Here is a 15,000-nt window from a genome sequence, read left to right on the forward strand (position 1 = left end):
TGAGCTTTACTTCTCCTTACCTTATGAGCAGTAACTCTACTCTTCCTCGTCGTGTAACTCCACTTACCCTGGTCCTGTCAGCAGAGACTCTGCTCCTCCTGGTCCTTTCAGCAGTAACCAAGATCCTCCTGGTCCTGTCAGAAGCAATGGAGCTCCTGCTAGTCCTGTCAGCAGTAAAGGCCCTATTACACCGGCAGATTATCTGACAGATTTTTTTGCACCAAAGCCAGGAATGGACTATAAACAGAGAACAGGTAAAAGGGAAAGTCTAAGGGTACTATTACACGAAACGATAATTGGCCGAATCGGCACGATTATCGTTCCATGTAATAAATACAACGATCAGCCAACTGATCGGCTGATCGTAGATGTAGGTTCTGACCTATTTTTGTCAGGCGCCGACCACACACCGCTACTTGTAATAGCGGTGCGCGGGCGGCGACTAACGATATACATTACCCATCCACGTTCCAGGGTTGCTGCTGCGGTCTTCTTCTCCCCGGGTCCCATGCGCTGTAACGTCAGAGTGGCATGTCAGCTGACAGGCCGCCCAGCCAATCACAGGCCGCGGCGGTCCCGGCCTGTGATTGGCTGAGTGGCCTGACAGCTGACAGGCCACTCTGACGTTACAGCGCGCGGGACCCGGGGAGAAAGAGACCGCAGCAGCAGCCCTGGAACGTGGATGGGTAATGTATATAGTTATGCAAGGGCTGCAAGGACCTCGGTAACGATGTCCTTGCAGCCCTTGTTTAACGCTTATTGGGCCGTGTAATAGGCCCAGTAAACGAGCGGCGATCTAGCAGATCGCTGCTCGTTTACAGGTATTATCGGGCCCTGCTCGGCCCGTGTAATACCACCCTAAGATATCTCCTCTTTTCAAATCCATTCCTGGCTGTGGCTTAAAAAAATCTGTCACATAACAGAGCTTCGCCTTTCAGCAGTAACGGAGCTCATTCTGGTCCTGTCAGCAGTAACGGAGCTCATTCTGCTCCTCTCAGCAGTAACGGAGCTCCTGCTGGTCCTGTCAGAAGTAACCAAGCTCCAGCTGCTCCTGACAGCAGTAACAGAGCTCCTCCTGGTCCTGTCAGCAGTGACTGGGCTCCTCCTGGTCCTGTCAGCAGTAACGTAGCTCCTGCTGGTCCTATCAGCAGTAACAGAGCTCATTCTGGTCTTGTCATCAGTAACAGAGCTCTTCCTGGTCCTGTCAGCAGTATTGGAGCTCCTCCTGGTCCTATCTGGCTATCCCGTGTTTTGAGACTCGTAACTGAGGCTCCACGGACTCTTGTTTTGCATATTTAAATTTTTGGGGGCATCAGTGGAGACTCTTGATTGAGTACTTCATTGGAATTTATTTCGCTGTTCTCCTTGAGTTCAGTGATTACTGTGTTTTGTTGGTTGATCCTCCTGGTCCTGTCAGCAGTAACAGAGCTCCTCCTGGTCCTGTCAGCAGTAATGGAGCTCCTCCTGGTCCTGTCAGCAGTAGAGGAGCTCTTGCTAGTCCTGTCTGCGGTAACGGAGCTCCTCCTGGTCCTGTCAGCAGTAGAGGAGCTCCTCCTGGTCCTGTCAGCAGTAACTCTGCTTTTTTTTTGTCCTGTCAGCCCTAACAGAGCTCCTAGTGGTCCTGTCAGCAGTTATGGATCTAGTCCTGATCCTGTCAGAAGTAACCCCGCTTGTTCTGTCAGCAGTATTGGAGCTCTTCCTGGTCCTGTCATCAGTATTGGAGCTCCTCCTGGTTCTGTCAGCAGTAATGGAGCTCCTCCTGGTCCTGTCAGCAGTAACGGAGCTCCTCCTGGTCCTGTCAGCAGTAACTGAGCTCCTCCTGGTCCTGTCAGCAGTAACGGAGCTCCTCCTGGTCCTGTCAGCAGTAGTGGAGCTCTTGCTGGTCCTGTCTGCGGTAACGGAGCTCCTCCTGGTCCTGTCAGCAGTAGTGGAGCTCTTGCTGGTCCTGTCTGCGGTAACGGAGCTCCTCCTGGTCCTGTCAGCAGTAGTGGAGCTCTTGCAGGTCCTGTCTGCGGTAACAGAGCTCCTCCTGGTCCTGTCAGCAGTAGAGGAGCTCCTGCTGGTCCTGTCAGCAATAACTTTTTTTTTTGTCCTGTCAGCCCTAACAGAGCTCCTAGTGGTCCTGTCAGCAGTTATGTAGCTAGTCCTGGTCCTGTCAGAAGTAACCCCGCTCGTTCTGTCAGCAGTAGCCCCGCTCCTCCTGGTCCTGTCAGCAGTATCTATAGATAAATACAGTACCTTACCACAGGCTTAGGGCCTACCCTGCTCTGTGCAGTAATGGCGGCAGTGGGATTATTTAGGCAGAGAAGTTAATATCCATGATCTTCTCCCCCAGACATACAGATTTTTGTGGACGAGAAATGAAGGTGAAGGATATTCAATTTTTTGGGGTCCAGTGTTGGATGTTGTGGGGGAGGGGTGTAATATTAGAATCCCCCTCTCAGCCCAGAGATGTGGGTCAGCTGTGGTCGGTATACGGCTGGCTCCAGCAGGTGACCCCATCTGTGTGACACATCGAGTATAAGCTGTCAGCTGGCGGGATGTGTAGTGGCTGCACTTAGTGTCACTATACATGATGTATTTATAGAGCAGTAAAGAGAGACACATGATCAGTGCTGCACCGAGGACAACTGCTGCTGCGCCAATCATTGCGCCCCCCCCCCCTTCCCGCATGCTATTAATACACTGTCTGGTATACGGTGCGCTGTCAGCGGCCTCAGCTACACTATGTAATATTAAGTACAGTCTAATTGTGGCAGGATTGTATTACCAGGAGGCAGGCGTGCGGCCTTCATTGTCCTCCCCCAGAAGTCATAGTCCTATACGCTGCACGACAACCACCATTGGTGGGTTCCATGATGACGCCGCTGTAATACATCACTACATAGTGCTGCACCATCTGTGGTGTGACTGCAGCCTAAGGATGGCAGCCTCTGCCCTGGTGGGAGTGTGGGCCTGGTGCGGCACTGTGTATATACATCAGTCAGATGGAGGGAAGGGACCCTGACAGCGCGTGGTCAGCGCCGGGGGGCGGGGGATATGTCCAACAGGTGCAGCGTCTGCATGGAGATTGTACTTTCTCCCCGTGTTCTCCAGTTTCCTCTCAAATACCAATCATGGACTTATTAATTGGCATCCAATGAAACTGGCCCCAGTGTGTAAGAGAGGATTCGAGTGTGAGCTCCTGGGGTCAGGGATGATGGGAGTGATGATACACTGTGTGTGATAGGAGATTAGAGTGTGAGCTCCTGGGGTCAGGGATGATGGGAGTGATGATACACTGTGTGTGATAGGAGATTAGAGTGTGAGCTCCTGGGGTCAGAGATGATGGGAGTGATGATACACTGTGTGTGATAGGAGATTAGAGTGTGAGCTCCTGGGGTCAGGGATGATGGGAGTGATGATACACTGTGATAGGAGATTAGAGTGTCAGCTCCTGGGGTCAGGGATGATGATGGGAGTGATGATACACTGTGATAGGAGATTAGAGTGTCAGCTCCTGGGGTCAAGGATGATGATGGGAGTGATGATACACTGTGTGTGATAGGAGATTAGAGTGTCAGCTCCTGGGGTCAGGGATGATGGGAGTGATGATACACTGTGTGTGATAGATTAGAGTGTAAGCTCCTGGGGTCAGCGATGATGGGAGTGATGATACACTGTGTGTGATAGGAGATTAGAGTGTGAGCGCCTGGGGTCAGGGATGATGGGAGTGATGATACACTGTGTGTGATGGGAGATTAGAGTGTCAGCTCCTGGGGTCAGGGATGATGGGAGTGATGATACACTGTGTGTGATAGGAGATTAGAGTGTGAGCTCCTGGGGTCAGGGATGATGGGAGTGATGATACACTGTGTGTGATAGGAGATTAGAGTGTGAGCTCCTGGGGTCAGCGATGATACACTGTGTGTGATAGGAGATTAGAGTGTCAGCTCCTGGGGTCAGCGATGATGGGAGTGATGATACACTGTGTGTGATAGGAGATTAGAGTGTGAGCTCCTGGGGTCAGGGAGGATGGGGGTGATAATACACTGTGTGAAAGATTAGAGTGTCAGCTCCTGGGGTCAGGGATGATGGGAGTGATGATACACTGTTTGTGATAGGAGATTAGAGTGTGAGCTCCTGGGGTCAGGGATGATGGGAGTGATGATACACTGTGTGTGATAGGAGATTAGAGTGTGAGCTCCTGGGGTCAGAGATGATGGGAGTGATGATACACTGTGTGTGATAGGAGATTAGAGTGTAATCTCCTGGGGTCAGAGATGATGGGAGTGATGATACACTGTGTGTGATAGGAGATTAGAGTGTAATCTCCTGGGGTCAGAGATGATGGGAGTGATGATACACTGTGTGTGATAGGAGATTAGAGTGTGAGCTCCTGGGGTCAGGGATGATGGGAGTGATGATACACTGTATGTGATAGGAGATTAGAGTGTCAGCTCCTGGGGTCAGGGGTGATGGGAGTGATGTCATGAAGATAATGAAGGTGATTAGGAAAATAATGACGGTGACAACAATGGTGGTAACGATGATACCAATGACAATGGTGATGATGAAAGTGATAACGATGATATCCATGACAATGGTGATGATTAAGAAAGTGATGACGGTGACAACAATGCTCATAAGGATAGTGCTGATGATGATTGTGACTCCTCGTGCCTCTCGTCTGCTGGGTGCTGTTTACTGATCCTGTTATCTAACAAAGGTGATTGGTGTGAAATATTTATCCCGGAATGCTGGGCATATGTCGGGAGGTGCGGGATGGATTAGCGCCCCGGGACAGCACACGTCCTCACACAATGCCGCCACTTGCTTCATTCACAATTTGTCACCTTTTCCTTTAATAGGGTCAACCTGGTAATGTGACCTGCACACAAATAAAGGGCGAGGGGCGGCGGGCGGCGTGGGCTGACAGCAGATTGAATGTTCAGCCATTGTGTGGTGAATGGGACGCGTGTCGGGGGAAACCTCATCACACCATGGAGAGGGGCAGATGGGGCCTGGGGCACAGTGACACACGTCCCGGCTCCGCTCACCACCTTCCCTTTGTCTCCTTTATCCGCCACGTGTTCTGTGTTAATAATCACACTCTGGCCCTTTAATGATTCATGTCACCTGCTCATTTCCAGCCTGAGGCCGCTTGGCCAGGTGATGATGAGAGTTGTATATACCAGGGCCGGACGATAGGTGCTGTAGGTGATCCGTGATCAGGCCTTAGGACAGAGGCTTCTGGATATGTGACCCCGGACGAGTGTCGTGTTGTTCGCACGTGTGCCCCGGGGCGGTGACAATTCTAATAAAGTGACAGCTATTAGGATGTGTAGACAGCGGCCATTACACGTGTCAGGACTGAGGAGCTGTCATATAATGCTCTCACCTGTTATCACCCACCATGTCCCATCTCTACTATAGGCTATAATGTTCTATAATATAGGTAATAGTATAGGTTATAATGTTCTATAATATAGGTAATACTATAGGCTATAATGTTCTATAATATAGGCCATACTATAGGTTATAATGTTCTATAATATAGGTAATAGTATAGGCTATAATGTTATATAATATAGGCCATACTATAGGCTATAATGTTCTATAATATAGGTAATACTATAGGCTATAATGTTATATAATATAGGTAATAGTATAGGCTATAATGTTATATAATATAGGCCTTACTATAGGTTATAATGTTCTATAATATAGGTAATAGTATAGGCTATAATGTTCTATAATATAGGCCATACTATAGGTTATAATGTTCTATAATATAGGTAATACTATAGGCTATAATATTCTATAATATAGGTAATAGTATAGGCTGTAATGTTCTATAATATAGGTAATACTATAGGCTATAATGTTCTATAATATAGGCCTTACTATAGGCTATAATGTTCTATAATATAGGCCATACTATAGGCTATAATGTTATATAATATAGGTAATACTATAGGCTGTAATGTTATATAATATAGGCCATACTATAGGCTATAATGTTCTATAATATAGGTAATACTATAGGCTATAATGTTCTATAATATAGGTAATACTATAGGCTATAATGTTATATAATATAGGTAATACTATAGGTTATAATGTTCTATAATATAGGTAATAGTATAGGCTATAATGTTCTATAATATAGGCCATACTATAGGTTATAATGTTCTATAATATAGGTAATACTATAGGCTATAATATTCTATAATATAGGTAATAGTATAGGCTGTAATGTTCTATAATATAGGTAATACTATAGGCTATAATGTTCTATAATATAGGCCTTACTATAGGTTATTATGTTCTATAATATAGGTAATACTATAGGCTGTAATGTTCTATAATATAGGTAATACTATAGGCTATAATGTTCTATAATATAGGTAATAGTATAGGCTATAATGTTCTATAATATAGGTAATAGTATAGGCTATAATGTTCTATAATATAGGTAATACTATAGGCTATAATGTTCTATAATATAGGTAATAGTATAGGCTATAATGTTCTATAATATAGGCCTTACTATAGGTTATAATGTTCTATAATATAGGTAATAGTATAGGTTATAATGTTATATAATATAGGTAATACTATAGGCTATAATGTTCTATAATATAGGTAATACTATAGGCTATAATGTTCTATAATATAGGCCTTACTATAGGTTAAAATGTTCTATAATATAGGCCTTACTATAGGTTATAATGTTCTATAATATAGGTAATAGTATAGGTTATAATGTTCTATAATATAGGTAATACTATAGGCTATAATGTTATATAATATAGGTAATACTATATGCTATAATGTTATATAATATAGGTAATACTCAAGGCTATAATGTTATATAACATAGGTAATACTATAGGCTATAATGTTATATAATATAGGTAATACTATAGGCTATAATGTTATATAATATAGGTAATACTATAGGCTATAATGTTATATAATATAGACCATACTATAGGTAATAATGTTCTATAATATAGGTAATACTATAGGCTATAATGTTCTATAATATAGGTAATAGTATAGGTTATAATGTTCTATAATATAGGTAATACTATAGGCTATAATGTTATATAATATAGGTAATACTATAGGCTATAATGTTCTATAATATAGGTAATAGTATAGGCTATAATGTTATATAATATAGACCATACTATAGGTAATAATGTTCTATAATATAGGTAATACTATAGGCTATAATGTTATATAACATAGGTAATACTATAGGCTATAATGTTCTATAATATAGGTAATACTATATGTTATAATGTTCTATAATATAGGGCTTACTATAGGCTATAATGTTATATAATGTAAGTAATACTATAGGCTGTAATGTTATATAATGTAAGTAATACTATAGGCTGTAATGTTATTTAATATAGGTAATACTATAGGCTATAATGTTTTATAATATAGGTAATACTATAGGCTATAATGTTATATAATATAGGTAATACTATAGGCTGTAATGTTCTATAATATAGGCCTTACTATAGGTTATAATTTTCTATAATATGGGTAATACTATAGGCTGTAATGTTCTATAATATAGGTAATACTATAGGTAATAATGTTATATAATATAGGCCATACTATAGGCTGTAATGTTCTATAATATAGGTAATACTATCCACACTATAATATGTATAATATCCACACTATACCATATACTATGGGCTCTATACAATAGGATCTACCATAGGGTATAATGCAGTAGCGAAATTTGGTGGGGGGCAAGGGGGGCGGTCGCCCCCGGGCCCACTCAGACAGGGGCCCACTGAGGTCTTAGACAGTTAATGCTGTCTGCAAAAGCTATTGCTTTTGCAGACAGCATTAACACGTCAGTAGTGGCCGGAACTATATGCGCTCGCACTCCTAATGAGCGCATACAGTTCCGACTGGGCCAGGATGTGATTGACACAGCATCAGGAGCCATTGGCTCCTGGCTGTGTCAATCATTCTTGTGGCCGGAGGCAGCGTTATGCCTCCAGCCACAAGAGGCTGCGCTCCGCATCCGCACACGCCCCCCGAACCACCGAGCCCACCCCCTCCTTTATGCCTCTCTTGCGACCGCAAGCACGGTCTTGCTTGCGGCCGCAAGAGGCAATCTTGCCCCTGTCTGATGCGTCGCTCCCTGGGGGATTCCCAGGGAGCGCACGTATCAGGAACCTTAGTGCGCGTCGCTGGGACTTCCTGTACCGGAAGTCCCGGCCTGGGCGCACACTCAGCTTCCGGATGTGTGCGCTGCCCGGGAATCCCCCAGGGAGGGACGCATCAGCTGGGGGCAGAAGAGAGGACAGCAGCGACGGGGGAGCGCTTGTTAGGTGAGTTGTGTGTTTGTTTTTTTTAATCTGCTGTGCAGGGGGCAAACTATAAGGGGCGATACAGGGGGGGAGCCATCTACAAGGGGGGAATACAGGGGAGGGAAGCCATGTATAAGGGGGGATACAGGGGGGGAGCCATCTATAAGGGAGGGATACAGGGGAGGGGAGCCATCTATAAGGGGGGATACAGGGGGGGAGCCATCTATAAGGGAGGGATACAGGGGAGGGGAGCCATCTATAAGGGGGGGGATACAGGGGAGGAGCCATCTATAAGGGGGGGGGGATACAGGGGGGGAGCCATCTATAAGGGGGAATACAGGGGAGGGAAGCCATCTATAAGGGGGGAATACAGGGGAGGGAAGCCATCTATAAGGGGGGATACAGGGGGGGGAGCCATCTATAAGGGGGGGATACAGGGGAGGAGCCATCTATAAGGGGGGATACAGGGGGGAGCCATCTATAAGGGAGGGATACAGGGGAGGGGAGCCATCTATAAGGGGGGGGATACAGGGGAGGAGCCATCTATAAGGGGGGGGATACAGGGGGGGAGCCATCTATAAGGGGGAATACAGGGGAGGGAAGCCATCTATAAGGGGGGAATACAGGGGAGGGAAGCCATCTATAAGGGGGGGATACAGGGGAGGGGAGCCATCTATAAGGGGGGATACAGGGGGGGAGCCATCTATAAGGGAGGGATACAGGGGAGGGGAGCCATCTATAAGGGGGGGGGATACAGGGGAGGAGCCATCTATAAGGGGGGGGGTACAGGGGGGGAGCCATCTATAAGGGGGAATACAGGGGAGGGAAGCCATCTATAAGGGGGGAGTACAGGGGGGGAGCCATCTATAAGGGGGGATACAGGGGGGGGAGCCATCTATAAGGGGGGAATACAGGAGGAGCCATCTATAAGGGGGGAATACAGGAGGAGCCATCTATAAGGGGGGATACAGGGGAGGGAAGCCATCTATAAGGGGGGGATACAGGGGAGGGGAGCCATCTATAAGGGGGGGGGATACAGGGGTAGCCATCTATAAGGGGGTAATACAGGGGGGGCATCTATAAGGGGGCAATACAGGGGGGAGCCATCTATAAGAGTCAGCCTACCCACTAAACAAGGGTGTAAAGGGGCCAATACAGATGTGCAGTGTGTAGAGAGATGAGGATGGTGCCAGAGTGTGGAGCCTAATATGTCTGTCTGGCAGATTCTGTGGATTCGTGGCTCGGAGAAGTTCTCATAACGGCCTAGGACGGATGGAAAAGATGATGAAAAGGGAAGAACTCTGATCAGAGAAGAAGTCACCTGTGAGTCACTAAATATATCTGCACTGTAATGTATATGGTGTGTAGAGCCTGTGTAGAGCTGGGGCTACTGCTAAATGCCTTGAAGAGGTGATATTGCTCTGTGTACAGTGGATTATTCAGTTGCAGCAGTGGTGTTAGTCAGTATGTGCTGGTATTAGTCGGTATGTGCTGGTATTAGTCGGTATGTGCTGGTATTAGTCAGTAAGTAGTGGTGTTATTTGTTACTTGTAATCTGGTACTGTGTTTTATTGGATTTAGTATAGAGGATTTAGTCAGTAACAATATGGTGGTGATGGTAGTGGTTGTGGCGATATTTCCCCCTTGTATACTGGTATTATTGGTAATACCATATATATATACCAGTAGCATGCACTTGGTCGAGGAAGGGGGGCTCCAGGTTGACAGTCTGCAGCCCTCAGGGTATGCTGGGAGTTGTAGTACAGTAGTACAATCCTCCGATACCTGCCGCTGTAGACAGATGTATTGCTGGAACTTCAGGGCTGATGGTTGTCACCCACAGGTTGCAGCCACCAGGAGAATCAAACTGAGGACAAGAGTGGTGCTGTCTGTGGAAGAAGGCAGCTATATTTTTCTAATGTTAAGCCCTTTTACTTTTTTTGTGGTTCTATATTCCAGATGTAGAAGCCTCGTACACTGCTCTGTAAGAAATGTAGAAGAATATTCCCTTTATTATTCAAAAAAATCCTTGTCACCTGCTGGGGTTCCCTATGGGTAACGTTGGTTGGGGGCCCACTCAGCCTCACTCGCCCCCCCTAGGCTGAACCCCTAGCTACGCCCCTGGTATAATGCCCTCTAATATCCACACTATACCATATACTATGGGCGCTATACTATAGGATCTACCATAGGGTATAATGCCCTCTAATATCCACACTATACCATATACTATGGGCGCTATACTATAGGATCTACCATAGGGTATAATGCCCTCTAATATCCACACTATACCATATACTATGGGCGCTATACTATAGGATCTACCATAGGGTATAATGCCCTCTAATATCCACACTATACCATATACTATGGGCGCTATACTATAGGATCTACCATAGGGTATAATGCCCTCTAATATCCACACTATACCATATACTATGGGCGCTATACTATAGGATCTACCATAGGGTATAATGCCCTCTAATATCCACACTATACCATATACAGGGGCGTAGCTAATGTCTCCTGGGCCCTGGTGCGAGAGGCCAACTTGGGCCCCCCCCCCTCCTTTCACGACCGAGTGATGCTATTGGTGTGTATATATATATATATATATATATATATATATATATATATATACATACACACACACCAAGACAGATATTACCAATAACACCAGCATATTGGAAGAAGAGTATTATCACCGTACATATTACCGCCATACTGTTACTGACCAAATCCTGTATACTGAGACCAATATTACCAGTAATACCAGTATATAGGAAGGAAATATTACTGCCACACCACAACCATCACCACCATATTGATACTGACCAAATCCAGTACACTAAATCACCTCATCCAGTCATATAGAGGTGGCCCCAGCTCTACACAGGCTCTATACACCATATACATTACAGTGCAGTTATATCAGGTGACTCACAGGGGACGTCTTTTCTGATCGGAGTTCTTCCCTTTTCATCTTCTTCTCCATCTGTCCTGGGCCGTTATGAGAACTTCTCCGAGCCACGAATCCACAGAATCTGCCAGACAGACATATTAGTCTCCTCACTCTGGCACCATCCTCATCTATATACATACTGCACATTTGTATTGGCCCCTTTACACCCTCATTTAGTGTGACCCCCTAATAATATATGCCCCCCTCTGTGTATTCCCTCTCCCCCTATGTTGCCCCCCCAAATAGATGGCCCCTCTCCCCCCATGTTGCCCTCCTTATAGATGGCCTCCTCCCCCCCCACCCTCCCTTATAGATGGCCTCCTCCCCCCCCACCCTCCCTTATAGATGGCCCCCCTCTCTCCTCACCCTCCCTTATGGATGGCCCCCTCTCCCCCCTCCTTGATAAATGGCCCCCTCTCCCCCCACCCTCTCTTATAGATGGTCCCCTTCCCCCCCCTCCCTTATAGATGGTCCCCTTCACCCCCCCCTCCTCCCTTATAGATGGTCCCCTTCACCCCCCCCTCCTCCCTTATAGATGGTCCCCTTCACCCCCCCCCTCCTCCCTTATAGATGGTCCCCTTCACCCCCCCCTCCTCCCTTATAGATGGTCCCCTTCACCCCCCCTCCTCCCTTATAGATGGTCCCCTTCACCCCCCCCCCTCCTCCCTTATAGATGGCCCCCTCTCCCCCCCCTCCCTTATAGATGGTCCCCTTCACCCCCCCTCCTCCCTTATAGATGGTCCCCTTCACCCCCCCCCTCCTCCTCCCTTATAGATGGTCCCCTTCACCCCCCCCCCCCTCCTCCTCCCTTATAGATGGTCCCCTTCAACCCCCCCCTCCTCCCTTATAGATGGTCCCCTTTCCCCCCACCCTCATAGATGCCCCCCTCTTTCCCCCCACCCTGCAGGCTGATAAAAAACAAAACAAAACTTAAATCACCTGACAACGCGCTCCCACGTTGATCCTCACTCCTTCGGTCTGTCCCCGGCTGCTGCGCAGCTGCCGGGGGTGTCGCGTCTTATCCCCGGCAGCGCGCGCATCCCAGAGCTCCCTGCGCGCCGGAACCGGAAGTCAGGGCCCAAGGCGCGCAGGGAGCTCTGGGATGCGTGCGCTGCCGGGGATAAGACGCGACACCCCCGGCAGCCGCGCAGCAGCCGGGGGAAGACGGAGTCGGACTCTTGTGACCGCAAGCAAAACAATGCTTGCGGTCACAAGAGTGATTGATCGGGAGGGCCTTGCGAGGCCCTGAGGGCCCCCTTTGTGGCGGGCCCGGTCGCGGCGGCGACCCCCGCGACCACGGTAGCTACGCTACTGACCATATACTATGGGCTCTATACAATAGGATCTACCATAGGTTATAATGTCTTATAATATCCACACTATACCATATACTATGGGCTCTATACAAAAGGATCTACTATAGGTTATAATGTCATATAATATCCACACTATACCATATACTATGGGCTCTATACAATAGGATCTACCATAGGGTATAATGCCCTCTAATGTCCACACTATACCATATACTATGGGCGCTATACTATAGGATCTACCATAGGGTATAATGTCCTATAATATCCACACTATACCATATACTATGGGCGCTATACTATAGGATCTACCATAGGGTATAATGTCCTATATTATCCACACTATACCATATACTATGGGCGCTATACTATAGGATCTACCATAGGGTATAATGCCCTCTAATATCCACACTATACCATATACTATGGGCGCTATACTATAGGATCTACCATAGGGTATAATGTCCTATAATATCCACACTATACCATATACTATGGGCGCTATACTATAGGATCTACCATAGGGTATAATGTCCTATAATATCCACACTATACCATATACTATAGGCTTTGCCCTGTTTAATGAGTATAATGGTGCACTGTGCGCTCCCGGGGCACTCGATGTGGCTGATCCCGGCAGGTGTCTCATCACACGAGGGGTCATCTCCAGGTTTTAATCAGTTCCAGGTAATGGGGTTTTATCTCCTAACAATGAGGACACTTGAGGAACGTTTGCTATAGAATAGATCACAGGAGAGAGACCACCTGCGCTTCAGACAGGATCAGGTTTCGGTGATGTCCGTACAGGTAACCTGTTACCACACTCATCTGAGACATTAACCCCTCTCTGGAGTGACCTGCGGCTGCTACATGTGGAGTCTGAAGGGGGGGTTCAGCTGAGGATGGAGGCCGACCTCTTACAGTCCTGACCGTTCAGTCCCCAGGATCATGGTCAAGTCTATGGAGATGATCGCTTGATTTTTTCCATCATGGCCCCCATAATAATGGAGGGATGACCCTGTAGTGCACATCCAGATCTGCCAGAATGCTCTTTGTATTGGCCCCTGCTATGACTTATTATGGGGGGGCTCTGTATTGCCTCAGTATGGAGTAATGGGACACATGGAAGGAGACTGTCCTGGATCAGGATATGAAGTCCAGCCATAAAGTTTTATTAGGCAGCAGGGGAGAAAATGACGAATGATTGTTTCTTACCTCTCCCCGCGCCCACGATGCACCGCCTGACCAACCCCAGGACCCCACCGGAAAGGCATTTCCCCCTTAATTGTGATGACATCACAATGCCCGACCCGGCTGGTGGACCAACTGAGCAGCCATTCAGTGACTAGAGCAGCGTTCTGCCCCAGTTACTGACTAGCTGAGCGGGTCAATCAGCCTGGTCGTGATGTCGGCTGAGAAGATTCGTTGTACCACCGCTAGCGATGTCTTAAGCCGCTGCAGCAATAACAATACCAAAGCCTGGAGCGTGTCCCAAAGCGGCGCTGGACAGGCACGGGAATGGGTGAGTAGTGTTGCTTATTAGCCCCTGCTTCTTCAAAAAATTATAGCAGCCCCAGACTTCTCCTTTACCCAGGTACAGAGGAAGCAACGTTGCTGCAGTCATTAGTCTTAATTGGCTGGAGAGGTGTGAGGAGGGCCGGTCATTAGCAGTGATGCGTCCTTTACACCGACGCAACACGAGTCATTAAAACCCATCACATGGCGACAAGGGCGACTTCATCCCGAGACTTAATTGAAGGTTTCAGTAACAACATCGGCTCATTGACATTAGACCCTGACAATGTACATCAGGTCCCAGGAGGAGCTGAAGGCGGCAAGGGCACCAAGAGCATGGGATGTCATCTACTGGGGGCCGCAACCAGGTGGCATTAAATGGAGGCCCCTATACTTCCATATTAAATATCGTAATGATGATACGTGAGCTGAGCACTGGTTACTAGCCTATAACTGGGGCCCATCAGGAACTCCGGGAGGACACAGGTCTCCATAATGCGTCAATCATCATGATCATCAATGACTTCATTCCTTGTGAAGGTCACAGGTTAAAGGTGCCACTCCGCTCTGGCTACTTGTCATCCAGGCTGATCGTAGGGGCCCTACTGGTCAGAGCAATCTCTTGAAATCTCCCACCTACATATGTCTGATTCTCCTGCGGTGCCTCCACAGGAGAAAGAAGACATTACACAGGTTTAATTGTATGCCGCCAAGACTGTGGTCAAAGGGTTAAGGTTAGACCCAAGTCCTACAAGTCACATCCAGCCAGCACAGTGTTTACTGGGCTCTTTCTTACTTTTCATTTCCATGTAAATTGTATAATACCAAAGACAGAGGGGGGTTTAGTGACCTCATCTATTTCTTGATTACACCTGAGCCC

The sequence above is a fragment of the Dendropsophus ebraccatus genome, chromosome 8 (genome assembly GCF_027789765.1).
Source record: "Dendropsophus ebraccatus isolate aDenEbr1 chromosome 8, aDenEbr1.pat, whole genome shotgun sequence".
NCBI lineage: Eukaryota > Metazoa > Chordata > Amphibia > Anura > Hylidae > Dendropsophus > Dendropsophus ebraccatus.